This window comes from Canis aureus, chromosome 29 (genome assembly GCF_053574225.1).
Source record: "Canis aureus isolate CA01 chromosome 29, VMU_Caureus_v.1.0, whole genome shotgun sequence".
Lineage (NCBI taxonomy): Eukaryota > Metazoa > Chordata > Mammalia > Carnivora > Canidae > Canis > Canis aureus.
In genome coordinates, this window is record NC_135639.1 from 13,661,915 (window position 1) to 13,676,281 (window position 14,367).

At 41.8% G+C, this 14,367-nt stretch overlaps 1 long non-coding RNA gene across 1 annotated transcript in view; it reads left to right on the forward strand.

Annotated features, from left to right (window-relative positions):
• Positions 1-1,468: 1,468 nt before the first annotated feature.
• Positions 1,469-14,367, forward strand: part of LOC144300785 (uncharacterized) — a 33,909-nt gene continuing 21,010 nt past the window's right edge. Inside the window, exon 1 of the long non-coding RNA XR_013367564.1 lies at positions 1,469-1,794. This is a non-coding gene — a long non-coding RNA (uncharacterized LOC144300785). The remainder of the gene's footprint in view (positions 1,795-14,367) is intronic.

A 14,367-nucleotide genomic window follows, 5' to 3' on the forward strand; every position in this document is an offset into this window, starting at 1 on the left:
CTCGAGTTTTCCACTTGAGGAGGCAGAGATGTGGGTCTCCTGTCTATTCATGGTGGGGGATGGGACTGAACTGGGAGTCCAACTACTTCTTTTGCATATTGATCTTATAACTTGTCACCCTGATGAACTTATTTATTAGTTCTGATAGTTTTTTTTTTGTGGGCTGAAAAGTCATTTCCTAGTTTTTCAAGATGAGTTTTGGTACCTCATGAAAAACAGCATATTGGGATTTATTGAAGAGTGAAATGAGCTTTCTTTCCCTCTCTGTAGTGTAGAGACACTATATTCAAATGGAGTGATAACTACTAAATCTTAATATGAAATGGTCCGTTATTCTAGTTATTTAGTGAAAGTTGCTTACCTAGCTTCTCTAAGATCTTGGGCTGGAGGCAGGGAGTCCATTGCTCTGTGATTACTATATGGAGATTATGGCCCGGGAGCCAATCTCCCCTTGGATCGGTCAGCCAGCCGTTTCTTAGAAGGGAGAGATGTTGGGTAACTAAAGAAAATTCACCCTACAGGGTGAGAAAAAGCAGCACAGAACTCAGAGAAAATGGGACACAATATATCTTTTAAGTCTCTTAGGAGAGGATGTTCACTTCTTGTTCCCATTCTTTCCACTCTAGACCAGGCCACCAGCGACTCAGTGCCTCAATGTAAGAATTTCCTAATTTATCTCTACAACCTCTGCTCCATATCATAGCCACAGTGGTATTCCTCAAATGCAGATCTTTTTTGTTGTTCTTATTAAGATTTTATTTTTAAGTAATCTCTACACCCAACATGGGCTTGAACTCATAACCCTGAGATCAGAAGTCCCATGTTCTATCAGCTGAGTCAGCCAGACACCCCTCAAATGCAGATCTAATCTAAGTTATTCTGCTGCTTGAAACTCTCCAGTGGTTTCCCTACTGACTCTAAGATCAGATTCAATTTCCTTAGCATCCTTGCAAGGCCATTCATGACCAGACCTAGTCTTTTCTCACTATTTCTGTCCCTTTTACCTTATGGTTCAGTCTTACTGTCCTTTAAAATTTTTTCAGATTATACAAACTGCTCGCTATGTCAACAGCATGTTTCACTATTAACTCATTCCTCCCACCATCCTATTCATCTAACAATACATATAAATAAATGAGGAGATAGAGAAAATTCAATGAGGAAAACAAAGTGCAGCTCATTTTAAAGATGTGGAACTGGGCAGCCCAGGTGGCTCAGTGGTTTAGCACCGTCTTCAGCCCAGGGCATGATCCTGGAGTCCCGGGATCGAGTTCCATGTCGGGCTCCCTGCATGGAGCCTGCTTCTCCCTCTCCCTCTGCCTGTGTCTCTGCCTCTCTCTCTCTGTGTGTGTCTCTCATGATTAAATAAATAAAATCTAAAAAAAAAAAAAAAAGAGGAAGAATTGGGTAGAGAGAATTTGGAATGTAGAAGGGTTCTGAATGGCTCCCCATTCAGAGGTAATTTATGTCATTACTAGAGGTAACAGGGTGCTAATCACTCACTACTCTTTCTTTCTTGTTCGAGTCAACTGAAAACAAAATGCCAAATGGGGTTCCAAATTTAAGTGACAGCAAGTGATTCTTGAGAATTGAATCATCCATTCCAGGTACAGGCAGAAAAGGGGAGAAAATTCTTGCAATTGAAATCATAAAGAAAAGAAAAAAAAGAAAAGAAAAAAAAGAAAAGAAAAGAAAGAAAAGAAAAGAAAAGAAAAGAAAAGAAAAGAAAAGAAAAGAAAAGAAAAGAAAAGAAAAGAAAAGAAAAGAAAAGAAAAAAGAAATCATCCATTCCAGGTACAGGCAGAGAAGGGGAGAAAAAGGTGGAGAGGGATGGGTGTTTTTTTGTTTTCGTTGTTTGTTTTTTAGAGAGAGAGTGAGTATATATGCACAAGCAGTGGGGGTGTGTGTGGGAGGGAGCCGGGGAGAAAGAAAATGTCAAGCAGGCTCCATGCTCACTCAGTGCTGAGTCTTACTCAGGGCTCAATCTTAGGATCATGACGTGAGCTGACATCAAGAATCGGATGTTTAACCGATTGAGCCACCCAGGCACCCCAAGAGAGAGAGTTTTTCCACTTTTTAAGCAGTGGTCCCATGAATATTAATGCTCACCACTCAGATTAACTTCTCACTTTTCCCTTGAGTTGTGAGAATTAGAGATCTAATCACCTTTCCCAGCATCCCATTTTCCTAAATGGGTAGAATTGCCCAGTTGGCTGAACTGCCTTTTTAAAAAAATGTAATTAAGTGCTTCGTTATTGTTCTTAAATTTGATAATATACAAGAAGGTTGCAAGTTTTCATTGTTCTTTTGCATTTGTTTTAACTGTTTGCATTACTATTTCTAAATCTGATATGTAGCAGGCACTATAACATTTGTTTATTAGTCAACTAGAATCACAAAATTGGTTCCTGAAGACAGTGTGTTTGAGCCCCTTTGATTTCATAAATCCTCTCATGAAAAAATCTACCTTAAAAAAAGTTTCTGACATGCTTTATAACTCCTGCTTTTTCAATATACTCCATTAGCCATCTGTCCTCCCCTGAACCATTTGACAGTATGTTGCAGACACCGTGACATTTCTTCCCCCAAACATTTCAGAATATGTCTCCTAAGGACATTCTTCAACCATAATACCACTAGCATATCTAAGGAAATAATTTTGTAACATTACCTAATATCCACAACATATTAAAATTTCCTCAATTTTTCCAATAACGTCTTATAGATTTTTTTTTAAATTCAGTGTCAAATCAGGGTTATACATCACATTTGGTTATTATATCACTTTTATTTATTTTAATCTAAAACAGTGTCTGATTTCATTTTTTCCCTCATGATACTGGTTTTTGGGAAGTCCAGTCCTATTAGTATAGAATGAAATGCGTTGTGGATTTCTTTGACTGTTTCCTTGTGGTGTCATTTAACTTGTTTCTCTGTCCCCCATATTGCTTGCAACTGGAAATAATACGTATCTGGCTAGAATACTTCCTAGGGAATGTTTTGTTGCAATTGACTTCTCATGTGGTCTGATGAGGTAAATGGGCCCATTTTGTAATTATCACACATCCTAGTAGATAGTATGTATTATGTTAGATAAAATGGGAGCATATAAAGAAATAATGTGGGCGGCCCTAGTGGCTCAGTGGTATAGCACCACCTTTGGCCCAGGGCCTGATCCTGGGACTGAGTCCCGTGTCGGGCTCACTGCGTGGAGCCTGTTTCTCTGTTTCTCTCTCTGCCTGTGTCTCTGCCTATCTCTCTCTCTCTCTCTCTCTCTCTCTCTCTCTCTCTCTCAGGAATAAATAAAAAAATACATAAAAAAATAATGTTTAACATAATGCCTAGCACATGAGGGAGGCTCTATATGTATTTATTGGCTGCTGAAATATGTAAAAAAAAAGATAATTGACCTTGTAAAGTAATAAATGGTGAGTCAAATGAGTTGCTGACTGGATCTGTAATTTAATTTAATTAACAAATATTTTAATTGTATTGAATAGAGCTGCTTCTGTATGCTCTGAGCTAGGTAGTGTAGGCACTGCTAGTTACTAGAAATACACTGATGATCTGATCTAGATAATCCCAGTCTCTGCCTTTGAGTAGTAAATGCCACCGCATTCAAAAGTTGGAGAATCAATTTAGGTAGGAAGGAAGAACTTGATTAAGTACCAACAATGTAAGTTGGAGTTAGATTCTGAAAGACTTTGAATGAAGGTCAGCAATTCAAACCATCAGAGATGACACTGGTTTTCTAATAGAATTTGCATGGGTTTACTATTTGACTTTGGGCAGCTGCCTTATAACTTATGTGGGCCTTAGTTTCCCCATTTGTAAAATTATTAATGAATAATAATAGTTCCTACAGCTCATATCTGTTTAGCACTTGCCAATTTTAAATTGATTTTATATATATATCTATATATAATATACATAATATATATAAAATCTCCTTTGATCTTCATATCTCTACAAGCTACTACCTATAATTATCTCCATTCTACAGATGAGCACACCGAGGGACACAGAGGTTAAATGATTTGTTCAAGATTATGTAATTAGTAAATGGTGGAATTGGAATAGAGCTCAAGCAAACTTAAGAGATTATACACTCAGCTTTTCATACACTAAATTGCCTTTAGGGCTGTTGAGAGGATTAGATGAAATAGCATATTCACTTGATCAGTGCTTGGCATATAGAGGAGTTTGATAAAGTGAGCTGCCATTATTACTTCACTTGAAGAAAACCTTACTGAAATGCTTCAAAACATGGTAGATCATTAGAAGTTGTGCACTGTGGAACTTGTCACAATTTGTGTCGATTTCTGGAAGATTAATGTGACAGCGCTGAGTAGGATGGGACGTAGGAGAGTCTGGACACAAAGAGATGGTTTGGAGACTTGAAATAGCCCAGTTGAGCGGGGAGAGATCCACCATCATTAGAACAGCTTGACAGAGAAGGGAATTTTAAGATAGCATTGAAAGCCAAGCAACGACATTTATGGAATACCTGAAGTGCACACATAACTGCTGGTTACTATGGGAAGATAAGAAAACCAACTCTGAACACCCATGACAAGTGCCATTACCTTTTTTTTTCTTTAGTTGCCATTTATTGAGCACCTTCTATGGGCAGACACTTGTCTGTAATTATTTCCCATTCTCACAGCAATATTGCAAGGTAGGTGTTACTGGTACTATTTGTCTAGATGAGGCTCAGAAGTAAGAGACTTGCCCATGGTGGTGGGGGAAGGGAGGGAGAGAAGGGGAGAGGGAGAGAGGGAGAGAGAGGGGAAAGAAGGAAGGAAGGAGGGAAGGAAGGAAGGAAGGAAGGAAGGATGGAAGGAAGGAAGGAAGGAAGGAAGGAAGGAAGGAGAAGGAAGGAAGGAAGGAAGGAAGGAAGGAAGGAAGGAAAGAAAGAAAGAAAGAAAGAAAGAAAGAAAGAAAGAAAGAAAGAAAGAAAGAAAAGAAAGAAAAGCAAGCTCTCTTGAGGGTTCATGCCCAGATCTGACTGCAAACCCATACCAGACTAAGAATATTAGTTTAAGCATTAGGAGTTCCATAAATTTTCTGAAATTATAGACATAATTTTATGGGGGAGATGGTAACTTAGAAGATTCTCAAGGAATCTGTGACCCCAAAAGAGAAGAACAATTGTCTTAGACCATCAGAATTGGAAGGATCCTCAGAAATTATGATCCAATGGTCCTCATTTCAAAGTTGGCCAACTGAGGCATAGAAAGGGAAGCGATTTATTACAGAGTATTTCAAGCTTCAGAGCCGGCACTGGAACCCAGTCACCTTGTCCCTTAAGCCACTGCATCTCTTCTTTTGAAACCTTACATCAGGGCAGCAAAAGCCTCAAGCTGCTTGGAAGAGTTGTAGTGCACTGAACCAGACCCCCTTTTAGACTGCCTTGCAAGGAGTCAGTCACCTCTGTTAGTGTTAACTCTTCAAGGACCAGGTCCTAAATTAGTACTATTTGGTAAATTGCCACTTTATAGGGCCCCATCAGTAAGTGACTGCTCTAAAGTGAGCGCGAGAGTGTAGAAGAGTAACCCATCTATCCAAGGGCCTGCTATTTGCCTTGTAGATAGTTTTCTCCCTAAGTAGAGGAAACCTACCGGGGCTATGGCAAATCAGGCCTCCTTTGGGGAGGCTGTAGTAGCAGGGCAAGCTGCCTTCTACACCAGTAGAAACTCTGCATGCAGGGGCAGGCATTAAAAAACATAAAGAGGGGATACGAATTGGCATATATATCCCCTGCATGTCCTATCTTCTGTAGGCTTTGTGGCAGTCCATCTTCTTCTGAGCCTGAAACCACAGCCCTTTTCCATTTCTTCACGATATTAAAACAATTTTTTTAAAGTAGGCTCCTCACCCAACCTGGACCCAACGTGGGCCTCAAACCCATGACCCTGAGATCATGACCCGAACTGAAGTCAAGAGTTGGATGCTTCACCAATTGAGCCACCCAGGCGTCCCTCCTCACTGTATTTTAAAGGCTCATTTTATTCTTCCCATCACCCAGCTTGGTGCCTGGTACTTAGTTTTAAATCAGTATTCACTGACTAAATAAATGAATGAGATTCTACTTGGCTTTGAATCTGGATTCTACTACTTCCAACTTGTATTATAGTAAGTTAACCTCTCTGAGCAATAATGCCTATGGTTACTTGATGAAGTGGAAAACAGAAGAAAGTCTCAATGATGGTCAAGACAGGTCCTCTTGGAAGCAGGGGCAAGGAGTAGCAGCTTTGTGATCCTCTTGGCAAACTGAGAGGCAGACTGGCAGTATTGCTCCTGCCTGGCTCAGAGGGTGGTCAGAGTCCCTGAGATCCAATCCTGATTCAAAGCCTCAACTTGGCTTTTGTGAATGTTCAGCTCACTCCTCATTCTTGGCCTGCCTCAGCAACACTGGGGAACTTTGAATATTTTCTCCTCTTTCGACATGATGGCCCTTCAGCTTTTCTGTCTCCAGGGCAAAACCAAATCTATGCCAGCATCATTCAAGATAGGTGGTACTTGGAGGTGTTTCCTGCTCCAAGGGAGTTAGGAATGGAAGGTTTAGGGTTTCTTGAAGAATAGCCCCTTCTGCTTCAGGCAGGTTTCCGTTACTCAGCTCTGTCCAGAAAATGATTATTGTTTCTAGATAAAGCTTCTGTAGTTTCAGACCTAATCGTGATGAATCTACCAGGAATTAATGCCTGTCTGACATTAGACCAATTGCCTAGAAATCATGACACTCATAAGAAATAGTCATCTCTTTATTTGAATGAAAACAAAGCCTTCCAGGGAAGATTAAAAAATATATTATTTTAATTTTTAGAGGAAAGGAATTCTTTAAAGAGAATTGTCAACGATCAAAACTGGTTGATAAATCACATATGTAACTATGTAATTAAACTTCTCCATTTTCTGAGCCCTGCAATTAGAGTTCTCTGTCTAGTTACCCATTATGATTCATTCTTGCTAAGATGCTGAAAAAAGAGGAGAGTCAGGAAGAGAAATTTTAACTTGAAATTTTCCCTAATTTGGATTAAGAGGCAATGGAAGCCTCCCTGGACTGGGAGGCAGGAGAACTGGGTTCTAGTCTCAGTCTATTCCACAGCAACTGTGGGGCTTTAGCCATATCACTAAGCCTTCTCTGAGCTTCTATCTCTTCAGCTATAAAACAGGAAAATAATACTCACCTCAGAGTATTGTTAGGAAGCCTTTATGAACCACGGGTGTGGTAATGCTTTGTCAGTTTTCAGGCTCTTCTAAGGCCCTCATGCATTTGAGTCTTGTGCTTTCCCTTTCTTATCTTCGCAGGCCAGGCCCTCTGTCGGTGGTGGGAGGAAAAGGCTTTAATGTACAATATCAGCCTTTGTGTCCTGTGAAAAGACAGACATTAATGAAGGGCTAGGCTGCTTTGTTGCATGTGGCTGTGATTGACTGGTGGCCCTGCTTCTGATGATCAGGAATTTATTATTAAGAAAATTGCCATGTGCCTGGGGAGCGGGGACTTGGTTCGTGCCTCCCCAACTGCCGAGGGTCACCACGGATGCCACAGGCGCTGTTGCACTGACTGTACGGGATTCATGTTTAAAGAGAAACCTCTCATTTGGACCATGTGGAGATCGTGGGGGATTGTGACACTGAGACTTTTCAGACTTTCATTCTGAGTCTCAGTGTGAGGCCATTGGATAAGGATTGGGGTTTGAATTCAGTGAAACTATCAGAGCTAGAGAGTACCCTGCAGATGACCTAATCCAGTGGTCCTCAAGGTGACTTGTGGCTTCAGCATTACCAGGAAGCTTGTTCGAAATGCAAATCCTTGGGTCCCCTCCCAAACCTGCCAAATCAGAACACCTGGGGCTGAGGTTTGGTTAAGTCCTGTTCAGCAAACCCTTCAGATGACTTTGTTGCGTTCTGAAGTTTGAGAACCACTGCTCTCAGCTAAGCCCATTTTGTAAATGCTTGGGAAAATGCTGAACCTAGTTCCTGGTCCATTGTCAACAGCGCATATATGGTAGCTGTTGCTATGTTGTGTTCTTATCTGCAGAGCTGGGGCTAGAACAAAAATCAGACTTGCTGGCTGCAGCTTTCTCCATGACACCACATTTTGCAGTGGCCCTTACGAATTCAAATTGCATAGTCTGACTGCCTCTTGCTTGGGTGGTGGCAGCTATGCTAGAGTGCTGGTGGGACTGTTTTCGAAGTGGGGGAGGGTTGGCAAGGATCTGTTGGGAAGCGATGGTAGAAACTCAGGTAATTCTTAGGGAACAAATGGACTCTCACAGCTTCAGTCCCAAAGTCTACAGCTCCCCGTCTGCACCATATGAAGAGAAAAAATCCTATTTCCAAGGCAATAAGAGCTGTTCCAGAAAAGAGAACATAGTTGCAATGATTGATGGGTATTAGCTATTTTGACCTTAACTCTCATCAGAGTCCAGCATAAATGCAGGTAGACTTCGCCTGTATGATTCAGTTTTCACATCCATAAAGTGAAAATAATGTGATGTCCCCATGAATTAACAGAGGAAGGGTATTGATAGGATCAGTTTTTAAATTTAATTTAATTTATTTATCTGAGAGAGAGAGAACGAGCAGGGGGCAGAGGGCAGAGGGAGAAGCAGACTGCTCACTGAGCAGGGAGCCCAGCTCAGGGCTCAATCCAGGACCTAGGGATCACGACCTCAGCTGAAGGCATTCACTCAACCACTGAGCCTCTCAGGTGCCCCAATAGGATCAGTTTTATAGGAGCCTCAGAAGAAGCCTTTTTTTTTTTTTTTTTCTGTTTTAGTTGTGTTGATTTTGTGATAAGTGTAATGCATGTTAATGCCTTTGGAAAATTCGGAAAAGTATACAAAAGAAAGTTTAAAGGCCACCTGTAATCCCATCGCTCAGGGACTACTACTGTTGTTATGGTGAATTTCCTTCTGATCGGAAATTTTAACAAAAACAGTATGAAATCAAAAGATATTTTCTTTTAAGGGAAACTTGCATGTATTGAGTGCTGTGTGCAAGGCATGTACTGATTGCTGGAGATATTTTAAATCAGTTAATCCTTATGACAGCCCTATAAAGCAGGGGTTTTCCACCTTGACCACATATTAGAATCACCTGGAGCAGCGGTTGGGCGGTCGTTAGAAATCTGATACCCATGCTGCAGATTAATTATATCAAAATCTCTGGTGGGTAGATCAAATTGACAGTACTTTTTTTAGGATTACATAATGCACATTCAAGACTAAAAAGTTGCTACAAGGTGGACCATTGGTTCTTAAACTTCAGTGTGCCTCAGGATCAGCAGGAGAGCTCTTATCAACAGATTGATGGGCCAACCACCAGAGTATCGAGTTCTTATTTGATGGGTCTGCAGTGGGGTCTGCGAATTTCTATTTCTATCAAGTTCCCAGGTGATGCTGCTGCTGATGGTCAGGAACCCCTTTGGGAATCTGTGAGGGAGATTACATATACCCCATTTTACAGGTGAGAAATAGGATGCTCGATTAAATAATTTGCCCAAGGTGTACAAAGAAAAATTTAGAGAGCCAGGATGTAAACCCAGCTCTATACAAGGCCAAATTTATCTCTCTACTTCCCTCACCCTGTGTTAATATCACTTAGGTAATGTCTACTAGTTTAATAAGTTGTATCTACGGTAATATATCATTTTTAACCTTCCAACTCACCCCAGCTTCCAAATTCTAAGTAAAGGAGTAATAGAAGTGAGGTTTGCAAGGCATCTGGGAGCGTGTTTTTCTTTGATTTTTGAATGTCAGGCCAGAGAGCCTCAACTATGTCCTATAGTAGGCTATTTGTTCTGTTTCTACTCCCAGCTGCCTCTTTGGTAACTGATCCTGAAGTTTGTGCCTGGGAAGACTGCATCTAGATGTAGGACTTGATCCCAGGACCCTGGGATCACGCCCTGAGCGGAAGGTAGACGCTCAACCACTGAGCCACTCAGGTGTCCCTGATCTCATGTTTTAAAATCACAATCATCTTTCAGTGATGAACCCAAGCCAAAAAGACTGAAAAACAAATCCCACATATAATTGTTCTTTTTGTTTTTTTAAAAGATTTTACTTATTTATTCATGAGAGACGCGGAGACAGAGGCAGAGACACAGGCAGAGGGAAAAGCAGGCTCCCTGTAGGAGCCTGATGTGGGACTTGATCCCCGGACCCCGGGATCACACCCTGAGCCAAAGACAGAGGCTCAACCACTAAGCCACCCAGCTGTCCTTGCGAATTAATTTTTTAAAAAGATGATTTATTTATTTTATTTTCGAAAGAGAGAGAGAGAGAGAAAGCACATGTCTGTGTGAGTGAGGGGTGGGGTGGCAGAGAGGGAGAGAGAATCTGAAGCCAACTCCCCGCTGAGTGCAGAGCCTGAGGCAGGGGTCCATCCCAGGACCTTGAGATCATGACTTGAGTGGAAACCGAGAATTGGTCACCCAACCCACTGAGCAACCCAGATACCCCACAAAGTAGGTGTCATTTTTCCCACTTTATAGATTAGGAAACTCGATGTGGTCACGCAGCTTGTCAGACCAGGAGGCAAACCCAGGTTTATCTGGCACTGAATCCCCTGTCTTTCCCATTATTTTATGCCTCCTCCTTTGTTCTTGAAGTTTTTTCTTTATTTATCTCTGGTCCTAAGATCATATTCATGATTACTTCACTTGGCCTTCAAGGCTCAGTTCCAATGCCACCTCTTTGATACATTTTTCCTTCATCCTCCAAGTAAGGATTCCTTTTTTTTTTTTAATTCTTTAAGATTTTATTTATTTATTTGAGGGAGAGAGAGAGAGAGGCAGAGTGAGAAAGAGGAGCAGGAGCCAGATGTGGGACTCGATCCCAGGACCCTGGGATCATGACCTGACCTGAAGGCAGACACTTAGCCATTAAGCCACCCAGGCACCCCCCAATAGGGATTCTTTTTCTCTCTCAGCATTTTTGCTTTGTACTCGTACTAGCAATACCCTACACTTTCTGCTTCGTGTCTTAATTATTAGTGTACAAGTGTCTTCCTCCCTCAGGCTGTCCCTCAGCAATATATCTAGCTAAGAATGGTTTCTCGGGATCGGTTCTGCATTCCAGGGCAGGACCAGGAGCTCTCAAACCCACAGCCACTGAGGACAAATTCATATCAAGAGACCTGTGCGGTTTATTAGGCTCTGTTTCCAGCAGGTAAAATATGAAGAAGGGGAAAAAATAAAGAAAGAAAGGCCTCAGTTTTTATAATCCTTCCACCCCCATGGCCCTGAAGAGGCAGGTGACAACAAATCAGCGGCCTAGAGCTTCACCTGGCTCTAGTTTGCAGCGTGTTCGGCTCTTTGCCTTTTAACCAAGTAATAGAAATGACCGAGGGAGTAAAGGTGCCAGGCCGATAGTTACGCCGGGTCCATTCTTCCCATTGATGCTTAGAGGATTTATGTAGGTAAGTCCCATTAATGTTAATGGAAGTTACATGTGTAATTCCCCTTTTTCATCGCGGAGAGAATAGAGCTTTCTATTCCTTGGGTAATTATGGGACCAGCAGTGTTAGTTTTTTCAGTGAACTTTTTCACCACCCTTTCCTGCTTGGACTCTTAAGAAAGGAACTGAATTCTTCTGTTCAAAAAAGAAAATTGCCAAAATATCTGAGAGGTGAAACAAATGTAACTAGATCCACTTGTTTGAGGGGGGAAAAAAAGCAAGAAAACACTAGGACAGGAAGCTGGAGGGTGAGCTCCCGCTAATTTTCAGATCCCAGGAAGCATGTCGTGGTTTGGATTTTCTAACAATGCAGGGCTTTTCACCGGCAGCCCCTTTTCCTCAGGTATTTGAACTGAGAGCAAAATAACTCCCGGAACATTTTGACTGAATTAATTTTAGTGTGTTAAGAGTTGAGTAGTAATGTCTAAGCCTTCGAAGAGCCTGATAAAGAATTAAGCTTGGTCTCTGCCTAAGGCTGAATAAAATATTTTTAAATGCCTCGGTATCTGAGGTTTGGTTTAGTGGAATCTAAAAGGACAGCTGTATTACTGTCCTTAAATGGAAGCCCTTGGGGTGTTCCTTTGTCACACTGGGTGCCCTGATTAGTGCATACAGCAGGTCATCCCTTAGGTGACAGCAGTGCCTGTTCTGCACCTGAAGATGGGAAATTCAGCCTCCTGGTCGTGCCACAGAGATAGGTCATTTTTTAAAATAGGTTTTCAAAAAAAAAAAAAAAAAAAAAAAAAAAAAAAAAAAATAAAATAGGTTTTCACAGTGAATAAAGGAAAAGACTTAACTCTCTTGAGGTCTTCTTTTTTAAAATAATTATTTATTTATTTGAGAGAGAGCGAGATGGTGGGGAGGGACAGAAGGAAAGGGAGAAGCAGACTCCCACTGAGCAGAGATCCAGATGTGGGACTTGATCCCAGGACTCTGGGATCATGACCTAAGCCAAAGGCAGACACTTAACCTACTGAGCCACCCAGGTGTCCCAGGAGGTCTTCTGTCATGTAAAAACAGTTGAGTTTTGTAAAGCTGGGAGTAGAAGAAAGGCGTACTTTGACCCATGGACATCTTCAGGTTTTGTGGCAACCGTTCAATCTCATATTGGAAGGGACTTTCCTAGTCACTGAATTCAGCCAAGTGGTCCAAAAGCATTCAGGGAGTGATAGGGACCTTAATCTGGTGCTTAGGCTGGTGTCTGGAGTACAGCGGAGTAAGTGATTTGAATCAACCTGTCAGGCCCAGGGTGTTCTCTCTTTGGGCAACTTTGTATAAGAAAGTTCTGCCTCATTGTGAGATAGAAATGTATCTCCCCCACTAGTTTTCTTTTGTCCTTCCACCCTGTTCTTTAATTTCACCCATTGGCCCCTGTTCTGTCCTCTTGGGACCATAGAGACTAACTTTGCTGTCTCTGCCCCTTGAAAATTCTTCACTTGGTTCTTGAATTAAGAATTGGCAACTTTATTGACCTAGATGCAATCATGTTTTGGCTTCTTAAGCCCAGGTTCTGGCTTTTCATTCTCCTGCTCAACTGTATTTCTACAATTTGGCTCATATCTTGAGGCTTATGATAGAAGACCTCTTGTCTATCACCTTGTCCTTTATTTTTTTTAAATTTTTACTTTTATTTTATTTTATTTTATTTTTAAATTTTTTTAAATTTTTGTTTATTTATGATAGTCACAGAGAGACAGAGAGAGAGAGGCAGAGACATAGGCAGAGGGAGAAGCAGGCTCCATGCACCGGGAGCCTGATGTGGGATTCGATCCCGGGTCTCCAGGATCGCGCCCTGGGCCAAAGGCAGGCGCCAAACCGCTGCGCCACCCAGGGATCCCTAAATTTTTACTTTTAAAGATTTTATTTATTCATTCATGAGAGACACACACAGAGAGAGGCAGAGACATAGGCAGAGGGAGAAGCAGGCTCCCTGCAGGGAGCCCGATGTGGGACTTGATCCCAGGACCTGGGATCATGACCTGAGTTGAAAGCAGACGCTCAACCACTGAGCCACCCAGGTGCCCTATTACCCTGTCCTTTAAATGTTCACACCCAGATTACTGGTTCATGTGGCTGCCAGTCCTCAGTGCTCCTTTCAGATGAACTAATCAAGGCTTGGAGGAGGGATGCCTGGGTGGCTCAGTCCATTAAGCCTTAGTCTTCAGCTCAGGTAATGATTCTGGGGTTCTGAGATTGAGCCCCAGGTAGGGGCTCCCTGCTCATCAGGGAGCCTGCTTGTCTCTCTCCCTGGGACCCTCCCCCTACTTGTGTAAAAAAAAGCTTGGAGGAGACTAGATGCAATGTTACATGAGAAGCTTTCTTCAGACCAGCCCACTGTAGTAGAAAGGAAATTAATGGAATTAGGAGACCTAGATTTTTAGCATTTTCTCAAGTCATAGGCGCTCCCTGCTTCAACTCCTCTCCAGCTATGCATGTAACCATCATGCAGCAAAGTGATCTTACATTATAAGATTATAATTGGATTGTGTCATTATTTCTCAATCCACTTAGATCTTAGCCTAAAGCCCAACATCTTTCCTGAGGCCTAAAAGGTCTACCGTGGTATGTTTGCCTCCATCCTGACTACCTCCCCAGCCTCATTTCTTTATGTTATTCATTATGCTCCAGCCACCCTGTTTCATAAGATTTGTCCAACCTCAGAATCCTTGCCTAAACTGTTTCCACTTCCTCAAATGCTTTTGCCCTCACTTTTTGCCTCCTTCACTCATAATCTCTAGATTTCAGTGTAGATATCATTTCTCTAAGTAGCTCTTCCAAAACCTGGAAGAAATATTTTAGCTAAATGGGTGGTAGCCAAATCGAATCCCATACCCTGTTGCTGAGCATACTCCAAGCCTTCAGCCTGTGCTTTTGAGTTGTCCCCAACTATTTTTGTGACTAT